We start from the raw sequence: 27927 nt of genomic DNA, 5'->3' as shown, positions 1-27927 counted from the left end.
CTCACAGTGGAAGAGAGCCAGTGGCTGGAGTGGGCTGACCCATCGCCACGTGCTGCATGCAGAGGGGAGGATGGAAACAACTCGCGAATGACAATGATAATGGATAGCGGGGTGGCCCAAAGCCTCTCTACATATGGGTGTACTGTTTGGTTTTTTTTAAGCCGAGACCACTAGCAATGACTTACATTGTATCCAGATGAAACCTAAAGGGGATGACACCCGTGCCCTGATTTCAGCAACGCTGTTTCTAGAGCCAACTTAGTGTCACACACACTTCTTCGTTTCACGGGTACGCTTAGCTCAGGTTTTCCCCCCTCATTTACCCCCCATGCGCGGTAAAGTTAATTGAAGCCGGTGGCTGTCACTAGGGTCCCATGGCAATGTTTGAAACCCTGGGCGGTGGGTAGGAGTTGGGTCGGTGCATTTCTCATTGTAACTTTAGTGGGGCAGCACTGAGGCGTCTGTTTTGAATTAGTAGCATCTATCTTTGATGTAAGTGCCGTGACAAATTGCTAAGGTTCAGCACTTATTGCTAACACGGCAGGAAAACTTAAAAGCAGAATAATACTTTCCTGCGTCGGCATCAGGTAAGAGGGGGAGAGGCCGCCGCCCCCAAAACGGCACGTCTGAGGTGGACCACCCATCACCCCCCCCTTGCTAAGCCACTGCACTCACAGCTGACAGATGAAATCTCTCTCCCTCGCTCGCTCGCTCTCTCTCTCTCTCTCTCCTGTTTTGACGGTCTTAAACTGCTAACAGATCCCATTTAAAGCTGATTTCAGGAAGAGTTGGATTAGTAGGCGCCTCGCATGTTTTTTTTCTCCTGTGTGTGGTCCTTCTCCTTTTATTAGTGTTTGCTTCAGCCCAGTTTGCTGAAACGCTAACTACCCGAGTAGCATAGGAGGTGATTTTGTCTGCTGCAGGTGGTGGGGGCCTGGCCATGCCCAGCAGACACTGCAGCATCGGCAGCTGCCTTCCCGCTTCCTTCCAGGTGCACAGCAGGAAGTGAGCGACAGATCTTGGCAGAGGCTCCGCATAGAACCTCCTGGGCCTGCAAATGACAGTCAGCTGGAACAGCCAGGCTTGTTTTCAATCCAGTGGGGGCATCAACACCTCCTACTGCCGTGGCTTCCTTTCAAAATATCACCTGGAGGCCTGCAGGGAGCCTGGTGCCAGGATGAGCTCAGAGACTGTGAGCTGTGCCCAGAGTCCATGCTATTGTAGGTGACAATGCCTGAATATGCCACAGCATGCCACCTGCTTCCCTGTGAGCAAACACCCACGCACACACACACACACCATAACATGCCTATTATTATGAGGACCGGCCACTGACCATAATGAAGTGTGTAATAACTATTCTAACTCCACGCACGCTTTGATAGTAGGGTAGGCCATAAAGAGGAACGAGGCAAATCTAACTGCGCTTTTACTCTTTTGATGCACTCGCTAGAATGTACCTAAAACACACTACGGGGATGGGTCCTCACAACCCACCGGTCCTCATAAAGATAGTGTTTGTCTAGTTCCGACAAGGGTAACCTAAGCTATGAGGACCGAACCGGTCCCCACGGTGTGGGTTATACATCACACACACACGCACGCGCGCACACACACACAAATCAGCAAGTTATTTATTTGCAATGCATATTGCAGACTTAAATAGGACCATTAGGAAAAACCCAATTTGCAAGGTACAAACAGATTTCAAAGCCCTTTCCAAGAAAGCCCTGCTCAGTAGACAAGACAACAGTCAGCACCATACCTATGGATAAACCAACCCAACAGCACCTCAGAAGGCCAACAAACAAGGACCATGCCACCAGATGCCTAGCTCGCAACTTTTCAGAGTTATATTGGGGGTCCTCCTATCAGATAATAAAGTTCCTGTGCTACTTGAACTTCCAATTGAAAGGTGTTGGACTACACTGGCAAATTTGGAGAGTCACAGCAAGAAGTTCTCAAAGCGAAGGTACAGCTGTTGTAGATTTATATACATATTACCCAGTGACGCTTCCCACTGAGTAGTTACGGTCAGGACCACGCTTCCATAGAAAAGTATTTTTTGTTTTGCTTATACCTTTGGTACTCATTGTCGAATCTTCACAAAACTTTCCTGCCAAAAAAGTTCATCCACCTCTGCTCCTTCCTTAAAGGTTTTGGGGTGATCCATCAAGCGGTGGGAAAGAAAAAGGGAGTCTCAAAACACATTTTCGCCATGCAGTTTTCATTAGGAAAACTAAACAGCGATACTGCAAAAACGGCTGAATGGAATTACACCAAATTTCACAGAAAGCTAGATTTGGTGTAAATCTGTCAGTAGTTTTTAAGAAACTAAGGTTCAAAAACTTTGTATATTTCATGGCGTGGACGACCCACACAGCTGACAGATCTTAAAATAAGATCTGATTAACTGCCACCACATCAAAAAAGATGAGGTGGTAGCCATTTTAGGACTCGGGACTCAGTCTCCATCCTACAAAAAAACACATAGGGAGCAGGGTAGGCATGCCCCTTCAGGGACACCCTCCCCCCCACCCCCACCCCCTCAGTAAGCTAAAAAATATTTGTATATCTATCGGTGTTGCGGATCCACAGAGGATACATATATACACATCACACGTTTACATCAATGTACTTTTTTGTCTTAAAGAATACTTTGCGCAGCTACAAGTAATGAACACATGTATGCCTGCAGTGCAATGATGAATCACACATTAAAAAATGACGAAGTTGCTATGCTGTAAAAAGCACGGTTGTGTTGCTGCAATTTATATTTTATACTCATAGAGTTGATGTTGCGGATACATTAAAAAAAGCGTTTCGTACTATATGAGATTTATGATTGTGTTATGTTTTTATTGGCACTCTGAAGCAACCTCCTTGCTTATTGAGGGCTTATAAAAACAATAAACACAGTAACTGTTGACACTTGTGGTTATTTGTAAAGAACAAGTATATGTTATTTTTAATAATCCCAAATCACCCTTTCTAGCAGCGGCCGTGTCTGCGCAAACATGCCTCTCGCAAAAGATCTCTTGCATCCGTCTCCCGAGGAGGAGAAGAGGAAACACAAGAAGAAGCGTCTGGTTCAGAGTCCAAACTCTTACTTCATGGACGTGAAGTGTCCAGGTGGCTACAAAATCACCACTGTATTTAGTCATGCACAAACGGTGGTCCTGTGTGTGGGCTGTTCTACGGTTCTTTGTCAGCCCACGGGGGGGAAGGCGAGGCTCACGGAAGGTTGCTCCTTCAGACGAAAACAGCACTAAGTGCCATCTGCATGCTGAGTGACGATGGGTAGGACTACCTGCACAGTATGTGGCACAGAACGTCAGTTCAGGAGCAGATCGTTGAGCCGTGGTGGACAAGTGCAAACAATATGGAGAAGGGACAATGAAATCTGAATGTTGGATGGAAATATTGGGCTCTCATACACTGTACCTGTAGCCTTATCCATCGGACTCAATAAATTTGGATATAAAACTCGTCTGCAGTTATGGTTGGTTCGCGAAGTTCCTTCCGCCAAGAGTTGTTTCGGCACCAGCCCTTTGTTTTTGTCCCATTTACTTGGGGTTGTGAATGAGGCTGAGTAGGGTGTTGTACTACATCTAATCCCTCTACGGAAAGATGGGCTTTTAATGGGTTGTTTAGCAGTCCCTTCGCCAGACTTTAATTTCCATTTTTCAGGCAGCACTCTTTGGTATGACACAAATGGTTGGGAATTTCTTGGGGGAGGCGTGTGCTGCTGCCCTAAGATACGCAGTGCAGGGACCAATAGTACTGTATAGTTCACAACTTGTTGCTCGTTTCAAGTGGAATCTCCAAGCTCACTTAAAACTATTGCCTGTTACAATGTACTCCCTTTTCTATCACAGCTCCGGAGACTGTTACCCCGGAAAACGGACTGCCTTAATGAAACTTGTAATTATGCAACAGTAGGTTATACCTTCTGGCCTGTGCTCTGAAATGCAGCTTGTATGCCCGTAATCTTTGACATGTGCTACCAGCTGTATAGATGCCTGTCCGTGTCAGGGAGGTGTTTTTCAAAGCTTGTCACCGCAGGCCCTTGCATCACAACCAGCTCTTTTGAAGGGACCACAGCCATGCGCTCAAGCCATTCAGATGTGATCGCCACCGTGGCAACCTATATAAACGCTAGATACGATGCTGGTTAACCATCTTGGGTATGCTAATGGTTGCTTTCTCATACTTGCATCTGTTGGGAGGCACCCCATTCCCGATCCATTGTGCCCCTTTCAGAAATGTACGTCAACAAACCATTGAGGCGAGGCTAAAGAATTGGTTGTTAAAGTCTCAGAATAAATGATTTGGGAAATCGTAAAAAAAAAAAAAAAAAAAAAATAAATAATCCCAAATCAAATGTTTCTCTTTCATGTCTAAAGTGATAATTTAGCTAGAAGTGACATTAAAAAAGGGAAGTTACCTGATTTGTAGATTTGGAATGTGCACCTTGACACTTACGCCGATTGTAATTGTGTAAGAAGCTAATGTTTGTAATTTGTGAGAAACATGTATCTCGGCCCTAGTGCATCGAGGCGAGCTAGAACTGGTTTAGCTCCTCCTTAGCTCTTGCCACCCCAAGCCAATGTCTGCATATGGTGGATTCACGGGCTGGTTCTGGTGTGGTGCTCCTCCTCTGTTCTGAAAGAGTTCCATGTGGTCACTGGGCCACCAGACTCCAGAGGCAACTCTAGAGCATAACACCTTCCCTCCTTCTCTGTGGCCAGAACCCATTATTTACTATTATTTATTCATTTTATTTATGAGGCACACCGTCAGAGAAGAAGCTCTTGGCGCTAACCTGATTAAAAAAACACAGTAACTTAAGTCAAAGACATATCAGGGGTAAAGCGTCTATACTATGATCCATCAAGTGTTCAGAGCCTTACGGAGTTCCAGATCAACCGGTTATGCCCAAAGGCACCAAGGGCGAGGAGTTCTGGACTAGAGAGCCTGGACGCTATGTGCTGCAGCTTCAGTGCAAACTCTCCAGCGCAGTCGAATTTGTAAGACTGTAAGAATAAATGAGTTGAAGGGCCATGCTTGGATACAGGGATAAAATCTGGAGACCAGAAATTGTGATCAAGTTCCAGGGGGCTCAGTAAAGCTGTGACCTTCATAGATGTGTTCCTCTCTCTCACTATTGTATTTCATTCTTTTGTTTTTCTTCCACAAACTGTGAATTGAAAATCAGAATTCAGACCACCTTGATAGGAGAGCCAGTCCCTCAGCGTTGGTGTCCTTGCCTTATGGGTGTGTAGTGCGGTCCTTGCACTGCTACCCTTCCTTAGGGACTTCCTGTTTACCTCCCAACTTGAAATTGCTGCCTGCTGTCCTCAGCCAGAAGGCTCTACATTTTCTGCCATGGTGCTACACAGAGAGCAGGACAGGGCCTCTCCAGCGGAATTGTGGTGGGAGAACCAAGTAACCTGTTACCCAGTGGCCAATGTGCTTCTATCTCATGGATCCCATCCTTTTCATCTACCAATGCTCTGCCTTGATCACCATGTGTTCGTTTTCTGAGAGCTGCAGCAAGCACTGAGCTATATTTCGCGGCAGAGCTTTGTCATCACTTTTCTGTATGAGTGGGGCCATGTTCTTCATTTGGGCTACCAACAAATCCCACACATTCCACCTTTATGTGAGAGCTTTGATGAGTCCCCTGCTTTGGGCTTTCAGGTGATGTTGAGGTTAAGCGTCTTTTGATGGCTTGTTTTTTAATGTCTTTGCTAAGCTCTAGATCTTGTCGGCTCAGCTGGTAGCTCGTGGTCCACCGAGGAGCATTTTAAAATCAAGACATCAAGTTACATGAATTCAAGCTGAGTGTGCTTCTGTGGAGATGATTCCAAAGAAGGTGTCTTCATTGTCATGTTTGCAACTTTTTCTTGCCAAAAAGGCCTTTTAAGGAAATGTGTTACTCTGTTAAGGACTGGGAGCAGTGACCTTTTCTTAAGCTTACTTCTTGTACGTCTAGAAAAGGGGTGACTCCTCCCAGTAGTTACGGTACTAACCTGCACTTATTATACACACGAAAGGTGTTAAGTGTCCTCTTAAGAGGGTCCCAATTAGAAGGAAAAAGTCACAAAGGGCAGAAAATCCTCCCTGGGCGTTATTGGGAAATCTTGATTGTAGTTGATAGTATCTGCAGAAGTCGAAAAGGCAGATATCAAACCCTAGTAAATAAAGGTTGAGAAAGAGCCCAACATATGGGCTACTCATATTATCTTGAATAGGGCCTTCAGAGACTAAACACGGGGGAGGCAACCATCTTGGAAAGGCATCGATAAACATCTGTTCACCCAGTGGCATAGCGTGGGCAGGGCCACAGGGGCGGTTGCTCCGGGCGCAAAACTCGTAGGGGCGCAAGTTGCCAATTGTGCTGTGCAATACTTGCCATGCACCGGGCGCTGGCAAACCCCACACTACGCCGCTGTGTTCACCTCTACTCTTCCAGAAGAATAGGCTTTCTAAGAAATGGTTTGTGTAAGAAAAAGAACCTTGTGTTTGACATCCCTAATGCCTCTGAATCCTGGGAGCCTCCCAACACTGCACATCACAAGTAGAGAGACCGGCACTAGCTTGGCACTGCAGCTGAGTACTACTTACTGCATTCCAAGCGCGTGATCCAAAGACGCGCTGTCTCCCTCATGAAAAGCGCAACGCTAAGGGCACCGGTAGCCACCTCCAGGGAGTCTGGCTCTGAGACATGACACTCTCCTCTAGTTGCAGAAAACAAGTGATTGTTAGAGTACACATTTGCACAAAATTCTCTATCTACTTTGGCCAATAGGTGCCCACCTTCCATTCAAGAGAAGGTACTAGGTCATATTGTGCCAGTCACTAACCCTTATGTTAAGGACCGCTTTGCATGCACACTTCTGGTCCTTGCCTTGTCGCTCTTGAGCTGCAGCCACACTGATGCTATTTCACATTTTGGGCCCTATTTACATTTTTTAAGGCCCTCTGATTTCCTGAATCTCACAGGCATGAGATGTCTTCTTCCACCTAGTGACACTAAGATTTCCAAAGCACAGATATTTGATTTGGCCACTGAAGTTAATGGCAACAAAAGAATAAACTTTGCACAAATACTCATCCATGTCACTTCCTGCTTGAAGCTGCACAGTTTTTGCTCAGATACAGCAGATATTTCTGGTTATCTCCTTTGGACCCAGGCATCACTTTCCATTCTGGCACTCTAGGTTTTACATATGCCATTATAAGCGCAGGACCAGAGGCTTAGACTTTGAAATCCATCACCTGAAGCCCTTCACTAAACAACATTTGGACAGATCAATTCACAGCCACCCATGACCTGTCCTACAGCTCTCAAGTTCAACAAGGCCAACCGAGGTTGATAAAGATGAGTGAAACACCCTGCAAAATGCTTGATAAAATAACTCGATAATTATGATGCCCTCATCTGACTCCAGCACAAACATCAGGATTCTGCTGTGGAATTTCAGCTACCCAGCACTTTCCAGATGGCAGCAGATGCCCATATCCCGACATAACCTCGGTCCATGATAGCCAAACGTCAGAAGCTCATCAAGAGGAAATATGTTAATTGATGCCAGGAAAAGAAGTGGTGGTGGTGGACAGAGCTGTAAGATAAAGTGGTTGCCCTGAAACAACCTATCTTCGGATACAGGCTACCTCTTGCAAGAGTGCCACCTGAGATGCCTCCAGCACAGACTGGCTGCTCTTCAGGGACATGAAGCTCTGCATAACCCCACAACAGACCTCTAATTCACCCACAGCTAGGAGAAATTCTCATCCATCAACAAGCCTTCAAGGACAAGTTAGCAAAGCAGCAACACATTATCTGTGTATAAACTACCAGCATCCCCAAGATTTAGCTTCAAAATACACCCAGTTTGTCTATCTACAACACCCTTGTCACTGAAAACCTGACAAAGCTCCTTGGACCCCTGAAGCACACAACGCTGTCAGTAATGAACGAGATCTGCAGTGAAGCAACTGCATCGCTGCTGAACATCCCTGCATCCCCTTTGCAATGCTCCTCACTGGTTGTGCTCAAGATCAGGCAGATCCTACCTCTCCACAAGAAGACAACTCTAGATCCTCATGACTTTCTGAACTACTGACCACATACACACGTCAATGTTTGGAAAGAGCGTCAAAAAAGCAACTTCTAATTATCTCCCATGAAAAGCGCAAGTGAAATGCACTCCGGTAGGACCACCAGGCCATTTTTAGGCTGGGGGGCAATTTCCAGCACAGAGACAAGATCGTTCCAGGTGGTGACAACACTCTTTAGCTCATAGACCATGGTAGCATCTCCCATCTCAGGCCGCTTGGCCTCTAAGCGGCGTTTGACACTGTTTAAATCGGCTTCAGCATTATAGTTATGTGGTAGATTGAGTTCTATCTGAAGAACAGTGCCCAGATGTTTCAGATGAGTGCCACCTGGTCCCGGCTCATGACCCCTCTACATAGGATGCTGTATGCACCAAGGCGGCCTCCTGCAGCCAGTGATTTCCAGCTCTTAGATGGTACTCCCGAGAGGAGTATTGGCAAACATGGACTTGCCTGGATGCCCACGTGCTATAATCAAGACACAAAACCAAGATAGCATGCCATTAGCTGATCGTGATCCACTTACTGACACCGTTCCTTGCAGAAAATGATTTAGGAGAAGCAGTCTGGGCACTGGTCTGCTCTCATCTGGATAGCTGTAGCACTTTACTGGCCAGCATTCCCAAAACCCACCTGACAGCCCCTAACAGTTTAATTTGCCAGGCACCATCAATCGTCTGCATCAAAAAAGAGCTCAATCTCATACCCTGAAGTATCACCTCAGCGTAGTGTAGTTTCCCAGTTACTGAATGCATCTGAAGAGTGCCCCTACGCATCCAAGGCAACAGCAAAACCCCTGGCTCTACACCCTCAACCCATGGCTCCAGGTTATGTCTGATGCTGTTCAAACCTGTAACATGCCTCCTCTGCATCCACACGGTCGCCCTCCTCCATTGCTGTACTACTTACCCCTGGGCTGACCATGACCATAGGAAGAAAGATAAATGAGGCTGGTAGCATCTAAAAGGTTTGGCGGTCAGCAATCATGCAGATTACAAGTATTTGGCTGAAATGGTGGACAGCAGCGGATCCTTTATACCGCATAAAGAAGCCATAAAATCTAAATCAGCCACGCTGCTACGCGCGTTCCTGCACACCCGTTCTCCAGAGACTCGCGAGGTCCCGTTTAAAATTGCACTTTGTCAAACCACCTTATGCACCTTAGGGGCCCAGCCACCTTTTTAACAAGTCGAATGTTAAGACATGCATGCCTGTCTCGTAGGTCCCGACGTCAACATTTTAAATTTGTATGTTTTTAACATGTACAAATACTTTGTAAATGCTCACCTGCTTACATTCAATCAATCAATCAGGGGGGGTTTATATAGCGTGCTACTCACCCGTGAGGGTCTCAAGCCGCTGTGGGAGGGGGGATAGGCGGCTCCGGATCAGTCGAAGAGCCAGGTCTTGTGGTCCTTCCTGAACATGTGCAGGGTCTGGGAGCGTCTGATGTCCACAGGGAGCGTGTTCCAGCTTTTGGCTGCGATGCGAGAGAAGGCTCTCCCGCCGGTCCTGTTTCTGTGGAGCGGAGGTTCCTCTTGGGTATGTGGAAGGATACTCTCTCGTTGAGATATTTGGGTCCGATGTTGTGGAGGGCTTTGTAGGCATGGGTGAGTAGTTTGAAAGTGACCCTCTTCTTGACGGGGAGCCAGTGTAGGCCTCGTAGGTGTTGGGTCATGTGCTCCAGGCGCGGTGTTCCCAGGACAAGTCTGGCTGCGGCGTTCTAGATGGTCTGGAGTCTGTGCATGAGAGTTTTGTTGATTCTGGCGTAGAGCGAGTTACCGTAGTCCAGTCTGCTGGTGATGAGTGCGTGGGTGACGGTCCTTCTGCAGTCATGGGGGATCCACTTGAAAGTCTTGCGAAGGATGCACAGGCAGTTGAAACTAGGGGAGGCGACGGCGTTGATCTGGCGGTTCATGGAGAGGGAGGATTTCAGGATGATGCAGAGGTTCCGAGCATGGTCTGTGGGGGTGGGTGGGCTCCCGAGGGCGGAGGGCCACCAGGTGTGTTCCAAGGCAGAGGTGCAGGGGCCGAGGATGAGGATCTCGGTCTTTTCTGAGTTTAGCTTCAGGCAGCTGTTGTTCATCCAGGCTGCCATGTTCTTCATGCCCTCCTGGAAACAGAGTCTGATGTCTTTGGGATTCTTTGTGAGCGAGAGAATGAGCTGGGTGTCGTCGGCATAGGATACAATTCTGAGCCCATGCTGTCTGACGATGGTGGGGAGGGGGGCCATGTAGAAGTTGAAGAGCGTGGGGCTGAGTGAAGATCCCTCGGGGACTCCGTAGTTGATTTCTGTGGGTTCGGAAAGGAAGGGGGGAGTCGGATCCTCTGGGTTCTGCCAGAGAGGAAGGATTGGATCCATTCGAGGGCGGTTCCTTAAATTCCTGCGTCGAGTAGTCTGGCTGTGAGGGTGCTATGTGACACGGTGTCGAAGGCTGCGGAGAGGTCAAGGAGGATGTGTTCCTGGTCGAGCAGCAAGCGGATGTCATTAGTGGCGGCGAGGAGGGCGGTCTCGGTGCTGTGGTTGCTGCGAAATCCAGACTGGGAGGCGTCCAGGATGGCATTTTCTTCCACGAAGGCGGTCAGCTGGGTGTTCACTAGTCTCTCGGTGGCTTTGGCTGCAAAGGGCAGGAGAGAGATGGGCCGGTAGTTCTTCAAGTCCGTTGGGTCGGCCGATGGCTTCTTGAGGAAGGGTTTAACCTCTGCCCGCTTCCAGTCGTCTGGGCAGATGCCTGAGCTGAGGGAGGGGTTGATGGTGCGTTCTAGTTCGGGTGCGATGGAGGTGACGGCCCTGTGAAAGATGTGTGGTGGGCAGGGGTCCGTTGGGGATCCGGAGTGGGTCTTCTTCATAGTAGCAGTGATGAGTTCGGCGGTGGCAGGGTCCCAGGATGTGATGGTGGGTTTATCTGCGGCGGTGGGTAGGGCGTTGGTGCTTGTCTTAGGTTCACTGAAGTTGTCGTAGAGGGCCTTGATCTTAAGATGGAAGTAGGAGCTGAGTTTGTTTCAGAGTTACTGGGAGGGTGTGATGTCCGTGGCTTCGCAGGTGGGTTTTTCAAACTGCTGTATGACATTGAACAGTTCCTTGGCATTGGCCGTGTTGGTCTGAACTTTGTCTTTTATGAAGGTCCGTTTGGTGTCTCTGATGTGCTGGTGGTATTCCTTCAGGGCGCTGTTGTGGTTGTTCCATGCTACCGTGGTTTTCAGGTTTCGCCAGGACTTATCCAGGCGTCTGCAGGAGCGTCTGGCTTCTTGAAGCTCTGTGGTGAACTAGGCGGCTTTCGGCGGGCGTTGTTTAGCGGTGGGGCGCAGGGGTGCGAGCTTGTCGGCGCAGTGGGAGACCCAGCGGTGAAAATCCCTGGCTGCAATGTTCGGGTCTATCGTGGCGCTGGGGGGGTGTTGGCGGAGGGTGGTGTTGAGGAGTTCAACTGTGACCCTGCTCCAGTTCCATCATGGCGGGCGTGGGGTGGGCTTGGGTGCGGAGGTGGTGTTGAAGGTGAAGTGGACACAGTAATGGTCAGTCCAGAGGGGCTGGGTGATGTGCTGGAAGCGGATGTTAGTTCCTCCCGCGAAGATGGGGTCGAGGGTGTGGCTGGCCCTGTGAGTGGGCGTGTTGACGAGCTGCTTCAGTCCTAAGTTGGCGAGGTTGTCGAGGAGAACAGTGGAGTCGGGGTCGTTGCCGTTGTCGAGGTGGAAATTCAGGTCACCGAGCAAAATGTAGTCCGTGGAGGTGATGGCGTGGGGTGCGGCGAGTTCGGCGATGGTTGCTGCGTGGTGGGTGTCAGGTCCTGGTGGTCTGTAGATGAGGGTGCCACGTAGCGTGGTCCTGGGGTTCGTCTGGATCTGGAAGTGAAGGTGTTCTGTGTTAGAGTGGGGGTCATTCGTGCTGGATGTGGAGAGGCGGAGGTGGGTTTTGTGTGCGATGTCTAGTCCGCCTCCAGGTCAGTGAGGACGGTCCTTTCTCTGGATCTTGTAGCCATCCGGGACGGCGGCGGCAAGGTCGGGACCAGAGGTGACGTTGGTCCAGGTCGCCGTGAAGAAGGTGACATCGGGCGAGAGGGTGTCGAGCAGCTCCCAGACTTCTATGGCGTGTCCGTGCAGGGAGCGCACGTTGAGCAGGATGCAGGACAGGGTTTCGGTGGGGTGTGCATCGGAAGTTCCTTCGGTGGTCGCTGGGGCTCTGTTGATGCTGAAGGTTTTGCCGCAGGGCCTGCACGAGAATTGTCCGTGGGTGGTGGTCAGCGAGGATCTTGCGCAGTTGGCGTGTCTTCCGGGATTGAGTGCGTGGAGGGTGGCTGAGTCGTAGCGATGAGGCCGTGGAGAGCCGGGGACCTGGCGCTGGTCGGGCGCGGACCGGCTTGCCTTAGGCGTGCATTCAGTGCGCCAGTGGCGCGACCGCACAGCGGCCGCCATTATGTAGGGGTGGGGGATGGGAACGAGTAGCTGGGAGGTGGGAGCGGGGGGTCAGGGGGAGGGGCTACGGGTGGACGTGGGTGCGGGGAGAAACAACGGGAAGAATTACAGGGACCCTCTGTGAATACAGCAGATAAACAAGGAACACCAGTCAGGAAAATAAAACACAGTTAGGGCACAGTGCACAGGGAAAATAAAGCACAATTCAGACACAAATACGGAAAAACGATAACCAGTGCCGGGGAGGCCTCGAACCCTGTACATTGTGTTTTTTTATAGAGAATTTTGTAATGGTTTTAATTAATCATACAAATAATGATATACACTGGGCTGTCATGAAACCCCCACTTTAGCAGCTTGGGCTAGGGAGAATGTATGAATAGACAGATGGAATAAAGACAAAAAGAAGAGTTGAGAAACTGAAAAAAAGAACGGCACCCCCTCCCAAAAGAGTGCAAGGCCCGCTTGCATCACTTGTTCACTCAGGGCTATTCTGGACATGGTTCAAAGTAGGAAGTATTTCATATTTCAGGCTACCCTCTTGATTTCCCACATCGAAATCTCCCACTCATCCCTTGGTGCACTGTGTTTCCTCTCGCTAAACCACTGTCGAATACCCTGTAGTTAAATTTGCTCCAAAAAGATGTATCTTTCAACTATAATATCGTCTAACTGTTGCCTGCAGGTACCATGTCGTCAGTGGCGTAGTTTGGGGGGGGGGGGGGGGGCAGGAGAGGGGGGGGCGGTCATCCCCGGGCAGCACTATTTTGGGGGCGACAGCAAGCACAAGGTAAGTTGTCTCTCCCTCGTCGTCATCTGTCACCCCACCCCACCCGCTGGTCGTCGTCTGTCGCCACCACCCCCTCCTTCTTACCTCCACTGGCCATCGATGGGTGGGAAACACTGGGTTCGCTCCAGGTGGCAACAGCGCTAGTTACGCCACTGCATGTCGTTGCAGCCCTCAGGTGTTTTAGAGAAAATTAGCAGTGACTGAATTAATTTGCTGTATGAACATGAGAGAGGAATGTCTTGACATAAACCAGACCTTTTATGCACTGTGGCAGTGTTTCTGCTCACAACCTCGGTGCATCGCTCAGCATACCTGTGCAGTACAGGGAAGGCAGTCAGGAAAAGAACCTCCATGTTTCTGAATACTACTCTGCCTTACGACTCGTTGGCAAGCCTTTCTGCTCAGGGTACTGTGTTTCACTTCTTTACAGATTCGATCTGCAGCTTTCCTCAAGCAGAAGGATGGCTCAGAGAAACCTGTAGCTGCTAGTTTTGCCGAAGAAGCAGTTTCTGACTTCTTAAATCAGCAGAGTTGGCCAATATGTAACGCACAGTAATACAATATGAACTAGAATCAGTGTGGCTCAGCCAGAGGTGTTTGACAACATTCCTTAATTACTTTCTGTGAAAGCACGCGCAGACAAAAGAGACGGGAAAGTAATCCACGTCCCAGTAGACTTGACTTTCTCTCTCTAATGCAGCCCAAAATAAGTCAGATTCAAAGGCACACCATTGGAGCACAGAATAAAATAGGCAGGGGCCATTGAGGGAATTTACAGTTTTGGGGTCCTGGGGTAAATCTGGCTAAGGAGGGTTGATTTTGTTTTCAATACTAAACCTTGTGGGTCACACAGCCCTTAGAGGTGCTTGTGAGCCCAGGTGTGCAGCAAGCAGAAGAACAAAGTACTGGGCACTGGAGCCTCCTTTGCGCTGACTCCTTTGTGATACTCCTCTCTCAGGTGATGACGAGGGCAGGGAGCGCCAAGACTCGGGAGCCAGATCTTCAATATGCTCTTCGACAAACATTTAAGAACACTTGAAAGTTAATAAACTCTTGTGGCATACTTAAATTGGTGTTGGTGCTGGAGGGCTGACATTAAAGTGATCCTTTTTAGGAGGCATAAGTCCTCTCCCACCGAAGTGCCATGCTTCATCATTGGGCCGTGCTCCTCGCTGGGCGGGAGCTGCAATGCCCGGTGGCCCCATACGAGGGGGCTCTTCACCGGACATCTTTTACTCAAACCGCTCAAAAAATGAAACGGTTGGTGCTGCCTAATACTTGACGGAGAAGAGAAAGAGGTAAATTGGGATGTGAAGTTAAAATTGGCTACGGGTTAATAACTGCCTATCTTTATTGTTCAGGACAAAATCCTATGCCAAGTTTAAAAACAGGAATAAGAACCTAACAGGGAAACAATGGGCCTTAGGGTCTTAAAGTAGGGTCAACATGTTTCATGCCTTATCTGCTCCTGCTACATGGCCATAACACCTGGTGTGAGAATTACTCTCCTGTAATTCCTATTTATTATGTTTTTTTAACACAATGTGTCTTTGTTTTGTAGTGCTACATTCTCCCCCCTGAGCCCTTTTTTGACTATTTGGGGTAGTTTGTGCTTGGCTTCCATAGTTTTTGTCCTCGTAAGGTATCCATGCCAAATTAGTGTCCTTTTCCCCCCAATATCCTTGGGATTCTAAGGGTACCCTGGATTTGTGGATTCCCCTGGAGGGGACCGAGAAAATAGCCAAAATATAGCTACATTTGGAGTTTTTGTGGAATAGGAAAAAAGTGCTTTGGATAAAAGTGTCTGGTTTTATCCTAATAATAGCATCACCAAACGGTTTGCTGTGCTAAAGTCACTATATTCAAAGTTCTCAGGAACATGTAAAGCTGAATCAAAAAAAGCTCATTTTTTACGACTGTTTTGGCATTTTTCAGAGGTAACCCATTTTTCCTATTTTTTGTGCTTTCAACCTTCTTCCAGTTTGTTGTGGAAACCAGTGTGAAACCCATTGGTGAACCAGGAAAGCTATATATTTCTGAAAAGTAGACACAATTACAAATTCAGCAGGGGGCCATATGTGTAGATCCCTCATGGTTTTCCCAAATAAACTAACTGTTGAAATGAAGAAATATTGAAAATGAGTGAGAAAAAACAGCCATTTGTGACAATGTTTTTATCTGTAACTTTTTGTCAAAATGGCCAATTTACAAAAGTAATGCACCATTACGTTGGCGAAACCCTTTTGGTTGTAGGGATATATAGGGTTTGTACTTTCTCCAAGAACTTGATGTACCCTGAGCCAACAACTGAGCTGCACCGTACAATGGTTTTTCATTGTGATTGAGTATAAACAAATTCATATGGTGAAATATGTAGAGTGAAAAATAGGTACCAAGGTAACCTATGTATTTCTGAAATTGGCACAAGATATGGAGTTTAGGGGTAGTGGTTAGTTGTACATTTCTGAATTTGTGGTTACCCATTCAAGCATATGATTTAGTGTTTTTTTTTCAAAATGTCTTCTTTCTTACACACTGGCTTACATTTGGAAGGCACAAATGCAGCGAAGTCCGATTGTTAATAAGAAATATTCTACTATTTTATGCTTTCACATGTCTTTTGATCAAAATGGTACCTCACTTGTGTGGGTATGCCTAGTGTCTACGACAGGAAATGGCCCAAAACGCGACATGGATGCATTACATTTTTCCACTCAAAATGGACCCATTTTTGCAAAGTGGGTAGCTTTAGATTTTAGGTCCTAGCTCAGCAGGCACCTAGGGAAACCTTTTTTTTCTTTATTGGCATTTAGTAATATTTCAACAATAGGTCAAAGTCATGTAACAACAAATATACCGGCACCCAAGCGTACATAATATTATGATAAAATGCCAGGAAACACGGTAGACATGCCATTTAACACCGTCAATCTTTTACCGCCCACCTCGAAGCAAATAGATTACATAATGCCATTACAATCTCCAGGGTGATGCCAAGTATAAAGAAACGAGGAGAAAAAAAACAGAAGCAGCGAACCAGGACATCGAAGACAATAGCGGAGACACAATAACAACAGGTAAGAATATAAGGGAGGACTATGACAAGCAAGGCACACCTTCTGGCCAACCACATAATATCCCCTATGTGGGCGATGGATGGCTGGTGACTCTCTTAGGGCTTCCCATAGGATGTGCATCCAGGACCGTTTTCAACCACCCCACATCACAACCACTCAATAACTATGCAGGGGCATTCAATTTATCCAGGAGTTTTAGTACATATGCATTCCAGAGCGTAGCAGCTCCCCCACCCCACCTGAGCTGCAGGTCCTGGGACAAGGTATCTGCCTCAGCCACTGACCATGTGTGTACTACCTGCAGCCAGCATTCAATCAGGTGCGGCTGAACAGCCTTCCGGGACATTACTATTTTCAGGTAATGTTTGGTACATTTCATCCGTTTGGTGATTCTTAACAGGCAGAATAGGGGGTCAGGTGGCAACTGTACACCTACCACTGTCAATATATGCTCCATCACCTACACCCACACCAGTGCTAGTGTCGGGCACCCATATCATTTTAGAATAGTCACATTGGGTTGATGACAGCGCGGGCAAAGTGGGGCCATTCTTGGGAACATATTATAGAGTCAGTACGGTGTGAGGTATGGGTGATAGAAGTTGTCGAATTGTGTAAACTTGAAGCAAGCATTGCGGGAGACATGTTCCACCTGCTCTGTGGCCATCCCCCATTGCTTGACTGTTAGCACAGTCCATAGGCACTCGTCCCTGTGGATCGTCCTGCGCGTGGCATGATCTGCCTCTGCAGCCTGTAAAGATGTGTATAGCATCGTGACTGCTTTTCTACCAAAGCCGTGTGTTAGGATGCACTGAAGTCCGTGATGGAGGGTTGGCTCCTCCTGTCCTACCGCCCAAGTGCCTCTAATCTCCAGGATGAGCGCATTGTAGGCAAGAAACAGCCCAGCTCCCAACCCATAAACACCCTGCAGCTCCTGAAAGGAGCGCAGGGCTCCATTATTAAAGAGGTCGCCTATGCAGGTCACGCCTGCCTCCTGCCACTGTATCGAATCATGTTCACTAGCAGGGCTGTCAACCCAGGCATGATCTAGAGGGGCATTTGCAGGGCATAGGGTATCAGCCTATGTTTGGCTTCCATGTACCTATTCTAACAGAGGTTAGAGTAACACACCAATCTTTCCTGGTACATGGACAGGCCCCCGTGTTAGCAGCCAGTGCAAGAGTCCTATTTTACCCAGCTTCTCCTGGATGGCCCTACTCTCTCCCATTGTGTCACCCACCAGCCATCGAATGGGCCACTGTATTTGTGCTGCAGCAAAAAAGAGTTCGAGGTCTGGCCCTCCCATCCCACCCTCCATCACTGGGCGCTGAAGTGTCCGAATAGACACCTAGTCTGAGATAGACACTCGCATGTCTCTAAAAATCACTTTAGTTGGGACCACCGGTACTGCTGCAAAGAAATATAAAAGCCTTGGGAGCACCAATATCTTGGCTGTGGAAGCCCAGCCCATAGGTGACAGGGCAAACACGTCCAGAAGTCCAGAAACTGACATAGTAACGTCAGAGTTCTCCTGGGGTTACCATCTAAGAGGTCCTTATCATCCTGGTACACATTGATACCCAGGTATTGAAATGTCTGAAAGCGCCAGGGTAGGCAGCTGTCCGTTGGCTCTCCCATGTGTGCGAGCTCAACCCTGAGTAGGGGAAAACACAAGACTTCCTCCAGTTTACTCGGAGACCCATCATATCCCCCAAAAGTCTAACAGGTCGAATAGTGCCAGCAACACTTGCTCATGGTCACATAGGTAGACCAACACATCATCTGCATAGAGGGACCCACTGATAAGCCCCAGTCTGGGCCCCTCGCTCGCATTAGTGCAGTCAGGGGCTCCATGTTCAAAGCGAAAATTATGGGTGATAAGGAACAGCTCTGGCGTGTGCCTCTACCAATCTCAAACTGACGTCCAGTTCTCTCCCTGGCTCTCAGGCCATGTAGAGCAATCTGACTGATCCCAGAAACACCAGTCCTATCACCGGGCCTCCAAGACAGACTAGTAGCAAATACGACCACCCAAGAGTGTCGAAAGCTTTTTCAAAGCCTAGGGAGACCGCCACCGGAAGGTCCTCTGCCTCCTCGACCATACCCATAATATGACACAGACGGCATGTATTATAGTAAATTGCCCTGTTGGGATTAAATCCACAGTAGTCCGGGTGGACCAGTGTCCATAGTAATGGAAGCAACTGATTAGCGAGCAGCTTATTTCAAATCTTGTAGTCAATGTTGATCATTGACAATCGTCGGTAAGAACTCGCCTCTAAAGGATCTATATCTGGTTTGGACGACACCACTATGATGGCCCCACATAGGGAATCAGGTAACATGCCCCGTTGGTGTGCCTCCTGGTAAACCATCAGTAGCTTGGGGGTAAGGGTGGCCCTAAACATTGCATAATAGTGTACAGGGAACTTGTCAGTTCCCAGGACTTTATTCTGGGCATCTGACGTATCGCCGCTTGTATTTCCTTGATTTGTAAGGGGTGTTCCAGTTCCTGGAATTGCAGGGGGGTGTCAGCCATGGAAGGAGGGCCTCCTGAATATAATTTCATACCCAGTTCGATGGAGGGTCTAGAGGAGGGGAGTAAATTACCTCATAGCATTGGACAAATGGCTAGTTTATGTCCGCCTGAGTGTTTAGGGTGTCTCCAGCGGGATTACAAACCGCTCCTGTCCAGGTTACTGCCAAACACAGTAGCCATACCAGTGTGTGACCTGGTTTATCACCATCCGCATGCTTGTGCACCAAAGAGGACTTATAGTCAGTGTTGTCCAGGAGGCACAGCTCTTCCATACATTGTTTCTGAAGCTCCGTCAGCCGTGCACAGTGCTCGCCCACCATCAACACCTCTCCTTTGGTCGCCCGCAGGTGTGCTTCCAAATCTAAGACACTAAGGAGTAGGGAGGATCACTCCCCCCCATGAGTTCTTAACACAGTGACCTCGTATGATGGCTTTCATTGCGTTCCACTCTACACCTTTGGAGCCAACAGATCCCTTGTTTTCCTCGAAATAATGGAGCAGGTGTGTGCTTATGGTGTCCCTATACGTCATGTCAAGAAGGGCCTCTGTTTGCCCTCCCCAGCAGAATGCAACTTTGAGGGGGCAATGGTCTGACAATGTCCAGCCTATTTATTCAGAGCTGAGCACCCGAGACCAGAGTTTGGCATTACAGTGGATAGAGTAAATTCTAGTGTGTCCCTGATAGCCTGGAATATAGTATGAGTATTCCACCTCCCCTGGGTGACCCAGCCACCAGATATCTTGTAACTGCAGTCATGCACTGCCTTAAGTGCCTGGTCACTTGGAGACCTTGTGTCACGGTGGGGTGGGGGGGGGTGAGGAATTGAGCGATCCATGTCAGTGTTGTTCACACAATTGAAATACCCATCCCAGAGGGTCAGTGCCAGAGGGTTCAAGTGCAGGACCGACGATAGTGTATAGTCCTGCTCAGCACGTAAATCACCCCTGAAGCAATCCAAATCAGGGCCTCATGAGAGTAGACGGAACATCCAGTGCTGAATTATCGTCTGCTGCAGCCTCTGGATACCTTGTCTAGCTCTGTGGCAGTGAGGTGTGTCTCCTGGAGGCAAGCAATATGAATATGCTTATGCTTAAGGTATGCCTATATCCTGTGTCACCGTACTGGAGTCGCCATGCCACTGATTTTCCAGGTAAAGACATTGTATGTGGTAGGCATGTATGTTATGTAATTGCCCCAGGCCTTTCAATATGCCGTCTCCCCATTCCGACTACCACTCCCAGACATTCGCTGGTGCTGCTCTGGCCAAATTTGACAGGAAACAAAAATATTAACATAACAAGAACTCCCTCACCCTTAGCTTGGATGCTAACATGCATCGGGCCACAATATGGTCAACAGTGCAATAAGTACAATAAGTGCTGAGACGGCGCAGAGGAGACGAGTCTTAAGGGTAAGAAAGTGAACCCACGCAGCAGCTGTGCCACTGAAAAGATGGCCGAAAGAAAGGCGCAAAAAAGACCAGGTCCCGAACCAGATAATGAAGTAAAAAAAAGCGAAAGGAAGAGAAGGCAGAGGAACAAGAGATAATACACCCACTGCGGTCTGCGGGCTCTATTGAGTCGCCAAAAGCTGGACCCTCGTACACTCTGCTGGCAGTGCTGAGACGGCGCAGAGGTGACGAGTCTTAAGGGCAAGAAGGTGAACCCATGCAGCGGCTGTACCACTGTTCACAGCCCTCCTAATGCCACTAGGTCGCCTCCCTGCACTGCCTCCCGAGTCCAAGAGTTGAGTTATCCAGTTAGCGCTTGAAGCAGGCCCAGAGATCACCCATTTCAGCACTCTCACCTGTGAATGGATGTACTGTTGTGCGGTCTAGCAGCGGGCAGGGCGGAGCAAGGGAGGAGGAACGGGAAGAGGAGGCGCCAGGAAAGGAAGGGCAGTTAGTGTAGGGATACCGAAGGAAGAGGTCAGAATAAAGAGTTGCCCACAAGAGAGTACGGTGTCCGTGATTACTGTGGGGGGGCCGCAGGGGAACACGACAGCTGGCGACGAGGGTGGGATGAAGCCTGACCCGGACAAAGTGAGCTCGTTGAACGACACCAAGAGCCCACGGGATGTCAGCGACGTGCGGTCCTTCCTGGGAATGGCGAGCTATTGCTCACGGTACATTGAAGATTACGCCACCCTCAGTCACCCCCTCCGGAGGCTGACCAAACAAGGCCAGACATTTGAGTGGACTCCAGAGTGCGAGCGAGCCTTTCAGGACATCAAACAGGCCGTAGGAAAAGCTGACAGTTTGGCATATTTTAGCCCGGACCGCAAGACCGAAATCATAGTGGACGCAAGCCCCGTTGGTCTAGGTGCCATCCTGGCTCAATACGATAAGGACACTGACCAGCGTCACATAGTGGCCCATGCCAGCCGAAGCCTTTCCGATACAGAGAAGGCCTACTCGCAACCCGAAAAGGAGAGTCTCGCTGTAGTGTGGGCCTGTGAGCACTTTCACGTGTTCATATATGGGAAACACTTCACCATGGTGACGGACCATCAAGCACTCGTCACCATCTTTGGGAACCCGCGTTCCAAAATGCCAACTCGCATCGAACGCTGGGGACTACATCTGCAAGAATACACATTCACCATTGTCCACAAACCGGGGAAGTCAGCCAACCCAGCTGACTACATGTCAAGACACCCCGAAGCCTCCCAACGTCCTGCTCCATCTGTAGCCGAGGAGTATATCCACTTCGTAGTGGATCAGGCACGGCCGCCGGCTGTTCCTTTAGAAGTCATCCAACAAGCCACCTCGCAGGATGAACTGCTACAAAGAGTGATCCAGAGGGTACAAGCACATCGGTGGCGACAGGACGACACACCCGCAGAGAGTGACCCGCTGAAGCGTCAAGAGCTGCAGGCGTTCAGACACGTGAGCGAGGAACTATCCATCACGGCGGAGGGCCTGCTCCTGAGAGACCACCGGATTGTCATCCCACAACAACTGCGCCAGGGAGTCATCAATCTGGCGCATGAGAGCCACCGCGGTGTGGTTGCGACCAAGAGAGCCCTTCGGGAGCGAGTCTGGTTCCCGTTTCTAGACAAAATGGTGGAACTTACCCTCAAGGACTGTCCGCAGTGCCAATTAGTAGGGCACAGTGACCCCCCAGCCCCGCTTCAAATGACACCACTACCATCGGGAGTGTGGCAGGATCTAGCCATGGATTTTTACGGCCCCATGCAATCGGGCAAGTACGTGCTGGTGATAGTTGATGAATATTCGAGATTCCCCATTGCCAGATTTGTCCCTTCCACTGGAGCAGTTACCACACTCGCTGTCCTGGATGAAGTGTTCGCAGCCTGGGGAGTACCCAAAGTGCTGAAAATGGACAATGGTCCTCCGTTCAACGGGCAGGAGTTCAGTGAATTCATGAAACTGATGGATGTCCGACACCGGCGGATAACACCATTATGGCCACAGGCCAACGGCACTGTCAAGAGATTCATGGCCACTCTCAAGAAAACATTCCAGCAGGCAGTGCTTGACAGACGAGACATGCAAACAGCCCTCAATGACGTGCTCCGCTCATACCGAACGACGCCTCATGCCACCACAGGCAAATGTCCAGCGACACTCATGCTGGGGCGCACCGTTCGGACACGGATACCCACCTGGGAAGGAGCCTTACAACCAGTATCTCCAGACCGCATCCATCGAGAAATAGTGGCTACCGATAGGGCCCGCAAAGAAGGCATGAAAACGTATGCTGACGGCCGGAGGCGAGCTCGGTCGCTCTCTTTCCGAGAAGGAGACTGTGTAGTGGTTAAGCAGGAACAATGTAAGAAAATGGATAGTAGGTTTCGAGCAGAGCCCCTGACAGTCACTCGACAGAAGGGAACAATGTTGACGGCAGAATCAGACAGTAGGCGCATTACTCGAACTGTGTCTCACTTCCAAAAATGTAGCTCGGCTCTGCAGGAAGCGCTGGAGTCGCGGCTAGAGTCACCAAGAACTGAACAGACTGTGCAGCGACGTGAACCTGCCACTGACCCGGAGGGGGAAAGTGGAGGCAACCCCACTGTGGTAGCAGAAGGCCGGCCTCTCAGACCACGACGAACAATTCGCCAGCCCCGACGGCTAATTGAGGAGATGTAAATATTTTGTGAGTTTTGTTCTGTTAACAAAGGGGGAGATGTACTGTTGTGCGGTCTAGCAGCGGGCAGGGCGGAGCAAGGGAGGAGGAACGGGAAGAGGAGGCGCCAGGAAAGGAAGGGCAGTTAGTGTAGGGATACCGAAGGAAGAGGTCAGAATAAAGAGTTGCCCACAAGAGAGTACGGTGTCCGTGATTACTGTGGGGGGGCCGCAGGGGAACACGACAATGGGGAGGCCACGTTTAACAATCACTTGGTGTGCTGCTCAATAGGATCACGTTTCACCCCCGCTGGTGGCCACCAGGTCCGTAGTGTAGAGGAGGCCGACCAAGGCAGTTAGTGCAGTAGAACGTGGTCACATTCACCAGTGCGGCAGCGCAGCTTTGTTTATGTCGGCAGCACAGTGCCGGTTGTAATGCAATGCCTCGCCGATCAAGGCGGCTATTTATTGCAGGCGTGGCTGCATTCACTTCTTTGGCAGCTGCGCAGACACGCTGTCTCCTGCCTCTCTCCTGCCCCACCGGACCATAAGGGGGCCCACACTCTGGAGCTCCAGTCGTCCCCCGCAGCGAGGTTCAGCCGTGCTGCCGCTACCCTTTTGGGCCCGAAGGCTCGCCTCACCTGCCTCCGCACCCAACCACGCCTCGGGTTCTTGCCGAGCCACAAGGCTGAGTCCAGCAGGGAGACATGCCAGTCGCCCCGTTAGCTCTGCCAGGAGTCATTCAAAGCCTGTCTGTCCATCCTAGGTAGCTAGGGATAGTCCGCTCTCTAGTGTGGGAGACTCACCACATCTCAAGTGTCAGGATGAATGTGAATGGGACCAGTATGGAGCGGATCCCTACAGAAAGACGACTGTTCCTGGTGCCATCTTGGCCACGCCCCCTCACCAGGTTGTTTAACCAGAATCCCTTGAAAACCTCAAGCTATGACTAAAAAACTCATTTTCCTCACATTTCTGTGATGGAAAGTTCTGGGATCTGCAAGTAGCCACAAACTTCCTTCCACTCAGCATTCCCCTAAGTCTTCCGATAAAAATGGCACTTCACTTATGTGGCTAGGCCTACTGCCTGTGACAGGAAACAGCCCAAAAGGCAACATGGATTCATCACATTTTTCCACTCAAAACTCGCCAGTTTTTTAAAAAGTGGGTAGCTCTGGATTTGGGGCCCTAGCTCAGTTGGCACCTAGGGAAACCTAGCAGACACGCACATTTTTTAAAACTAGACAGCTAGCGGAGTCCAGTGTGATTTGCCTTGTGTGGCTCCCATTAGGTTTTACCCACAATGCCATGCAAACCTCAAATTTTGCCTCAACTCACACGTTTTCCTTACATTTCTGTGATGGAAACTTCTGGAATCCAAAGGAATCCACAAAATTCCTACCACCCAGCATTGCCCCACTTGTGCTGATAAATATGCTTCACCAATTTTGCGGCTGGGGCCGTACAGGAATGGTTCAATCCAAGGTCAATGGGAGCCCTCCTATTGACCTCGGTTTGATCCATTCCTGTTGTGGGCACTAGGCCCAACCACACAAGTGGCACAGCATTTTTTGATGTTAGGATGGGCAAGACCCAGCACATTATTTTATTAAAAGTATATATTCCTGCCATACAGTGGGCATTCTGCCCCACCTGAGGGTGGAAGATGGGAGAAATTACCACCAGCTGCTCCCCAGCGGGGTCAGAAAGACTGTTGCCCCATATCCTTGGGGAGGCATGGCTAAGCCCATGCTGGGCAGCACCCACCCCTATATTTAAAAACAAAAAAATCCCTGGTATCTAGTGAGCTTTTTGCCCCTTCAGGGGGCAGATCCGGGTAATTCTCCCACCTGCCCCCCCAGCGGGGCAGAACGAATGTTTCCTCATTTAGTTGGGATACAGGCATAGCCATGCCCATGATGGGCTGCCCCCACACCTATTTTATGTTTACTTTCTGTGGCATCTAGTGGGCTTTCTGCCCCCCTGGGGGGCAAATCGGGGGTAAATTTCCCCATCTGCTCCCCTGGGGGACAGAAAGGCTATTGCTAATTTACTTGGGTTAGGGAAATGGCTATGCGCATGCTGATCAGCCCTCACCTGTATATTTATATTAAACGAATCCCTGGGGGCTGCATTATACAAGTGCCTCTAGGGCGCAACAGGGGTTTGCACCAGCTTTGCGCACCCCCGGGGCATTTTGGTATTACAGAAGAGGCCGCAGACGCTTGTGCGCCGCCTTCTGTAATACCAAGAGCGCTGACGCACATAAATCACCAGCTCTATCTTCAGAGGGCATTCCCTCATTTGCTTGTGTGGGTGCCCCATGTAAATGAGGGAATCGCTTTGCCTCTGTGCTCCCTCGGGCGCAGAGGCAAAGAAGCTCTGTCAGTGCACCCCCTGATGGCAGCCCTCTGGACCCCCCAGACATACCCTTGTAGGCGGGTGCAGTTACTCACTGCACCTGCCTACAAGGGGATCTCTATTCCCCCTTCAAAGTGCAGGCGAGTTGCCGCCTGCACTATAAAAACACAAAGCAGCTTCAAAGCAGACACTCAGTTTTTTACATGAATGTGCAGCACGAGTTCACGGATTACCTGGGGGCAGCGCATTGATCATAATACGGCGCATTTTCCTTCATGGGCCTGGGTGCACCTTTTAAAATGTGCGCCCAGCGCCATGAAGTAATAAACGCTGCATGTATAATAAGTCCCCTGGTGTCTACTGGGCTTTCTGCCTTTAGGGGGGCAGATCGGGGGTAATTACCCCATTTGCCTCCCAGGGAAGGGAGAAAGACTGTTACCCCATTTAGTTGGGGTGAGGGCATAGCTATGACCATGGTGGGCAGCCCCAATCCCTATATATTTTTTTACTTTCCCTGGCGTCTAATGGGCTTTCTGCCCTCCCTGGGTGCACATTGGGGACCCCATCTGCCCCCCAGGGGGGCAGAAAGACTGTTTCCTCATTTATGTGGGGTAGGGGCGTGGCCATATCCATGGTGGACAACCTCCACCCCTATATTTAAAAAAACAAATCCATGTGGCCGTGTTAAAGAAAGTGCCCCAGTGTGGTAAAGGGGCACTTTGGTATTGCAGAAGGGGCCGCAGACATTGGTGCGGTCCCTTCTGTAATACCGATAGCGCTGCCGCACTTAAATCATCAGAGGTATCTGCAGGGGACATTCCCTTATTTGCATGGGCGCGTGCCTCTGCGCCCGCGCCCTACTACAGACGCAGGTGCAGAGGCAAAGAAGCCCTCAGGAGGCGCACTGAGAGTGATGGCAGCCCTCTGGCGGAGGGGTAAAAACAGGGTCCCATGGACCCCCAGACATCCCCTTGCAGGCGGGTGCAGTCATTGACTGCACCCGCCTGCAAAGGGATCTTTAATCCCCTTCAGAAGTGCAGGTGGGTTGCTGCCTGCACAGTGAAAACATGGAACAGCAGTAAAGCAGCGAATTTGCGGCTGTCCTGGGGGCAGCGCATTCATCGTAATAGGGGGCATTTTCATTGTTTACACCAGGTGCACCTTTTAAAAGATGCGTCCGGCACAAACAATGAAAATACGCCCTGTATGTAATGCGGCCCCTAGTTCCTAGTGGTTTTTTTTCCCTCTTGGGGGGCAGATCTGGGTTAATTCCCACAACCTCCCCCCCCGGGAGGGACAGAAAGACTGTTGACCCATTTCTTTGGGGTGGGGGCGTAGCCATGCCCATGCCCATGGTGGGCTGCCCCCACCACTATATTAAAAAAAAATACTTTCCCTGGCATCCAGTGGGCTTTCTGTCCCCCCTGGGGGCAGGTCAGGGATTATTACACCCGTCTGTCCAGGGGTGCAGAAAGACTGTTTTCCCATTTACTTAGGGTGGGGGCATGCTCATGCCCATGCTGGGCAGGCCCCACACCTATATTTTACATAACTAAAATGTCCCTGGTGTCTAGTGGGCTTTCTGCCCTCTCAGGGGCAGATCAGGGATAATTACCCCCTTCTTCCCCTCATGGGGGTAGAAAGACTAAAATATACAAATTGCCATGGGGGGAACACAAGTCCTTGCCAAACGGGCCTCTAGCCCTATCCCTGGTGGCCAGTAGGTGGATCCCTGCTTGGGTATCGCTCTCATGGGGCGATCCCCAAGCCGGGCTCCACTTGGTAGAGGTACCACTGTTCCAACCATATCTCTCCTGTGAGAATCAGTGCTCGAGGGCCGAGATATGCCCCCGAGCCCTGACTCAGTGAAAGTAAAATGAGCTCATTGGCTTGTTTTACTTTCACATTTACTGTACTGACATCAGCGCGCTCTGCGTGCCGATCATCATTGCAGTAAAAAAATAACGCACCTATTGTAGAGACTTGTGTGTATCCAGCTTATAACACTGTGAGATAGAGCATTTGGTTATTGCACTTGCTAGAGACACATGAGACAATCTCTGGTCATAAGCTCAAATCATTTTTAAAAAGCTTAGAAGCTAAATGTGCTTGTGGCAGAGCAGAGTATGTATGTAACATGTATATCCCAAAATTGTTTCTGTGTTAGCTCAGCGAGCTAGTCTGTTGCAGAGGTCATTGTTTAACATGCACATCACAAGTGAGCTAAAGAATGATGATGGATTAAACCCAGATCAGTTGACTGGGGGTGAGTGTTTGATTTGCTAAAACGCTCCGTCCATCATCCCCCTTGGTATCGCTTTCATCACAAGTTATAGACATGGTAAAATGGCATAGATCATATGCACCAGCCGCAAACAGCTGCATATAGCCGAAAAGGCATCATACATTCTGCGTTTGAACTCGAAGCTTTATTTTTGAAAAGCTGATAAAATGGTTTCCCTTTGTAAACACTTATTACAAAGATAACAAAATAGTTTTCCTTGTATAATATCAAACACTTATTACTAAATGCCCCCA

At 49.4% G+C, this 27927-nt stretch overlaps 1 protein-coding gene and 1 pseudogene across 1 annotated transcript in view; both read left to right on the top strand.

Moving 5' to 3' along the window:
* LOC146784317 (melanin-concentrating hormone receptor 1-like) overlaps window positions 1-27927 on the top strand; it is a 267323-nt gene that overhangs the window by 96625 nt on the left and 142771 nt on the right. The window lies entirely within an intron of this gene.
* LOC146784318 (small ribosomal subunit protein eS27 pseudogene) lies at window positions 2999-3619 on the top strand (annotated as a pseudogene).

This window comes from Triturus cristatus, chromosome 11 (assembly GCF_964204655.1).
Source record: "Triturus cristatus chromosome 11, aTriCri1.1, whole genome shotgun sequence".
Classification (NCBI taxonomy): Eukaryota; Metazoa; Chordata; class Amphibia; order Caudata; family Salamandridae; genus Triturus; species Triturus cristatus.
Note: the sequence above shows the minus strand (reverse complement) of the source record. Positions and strands in the feature narration are given on the sequence as shown.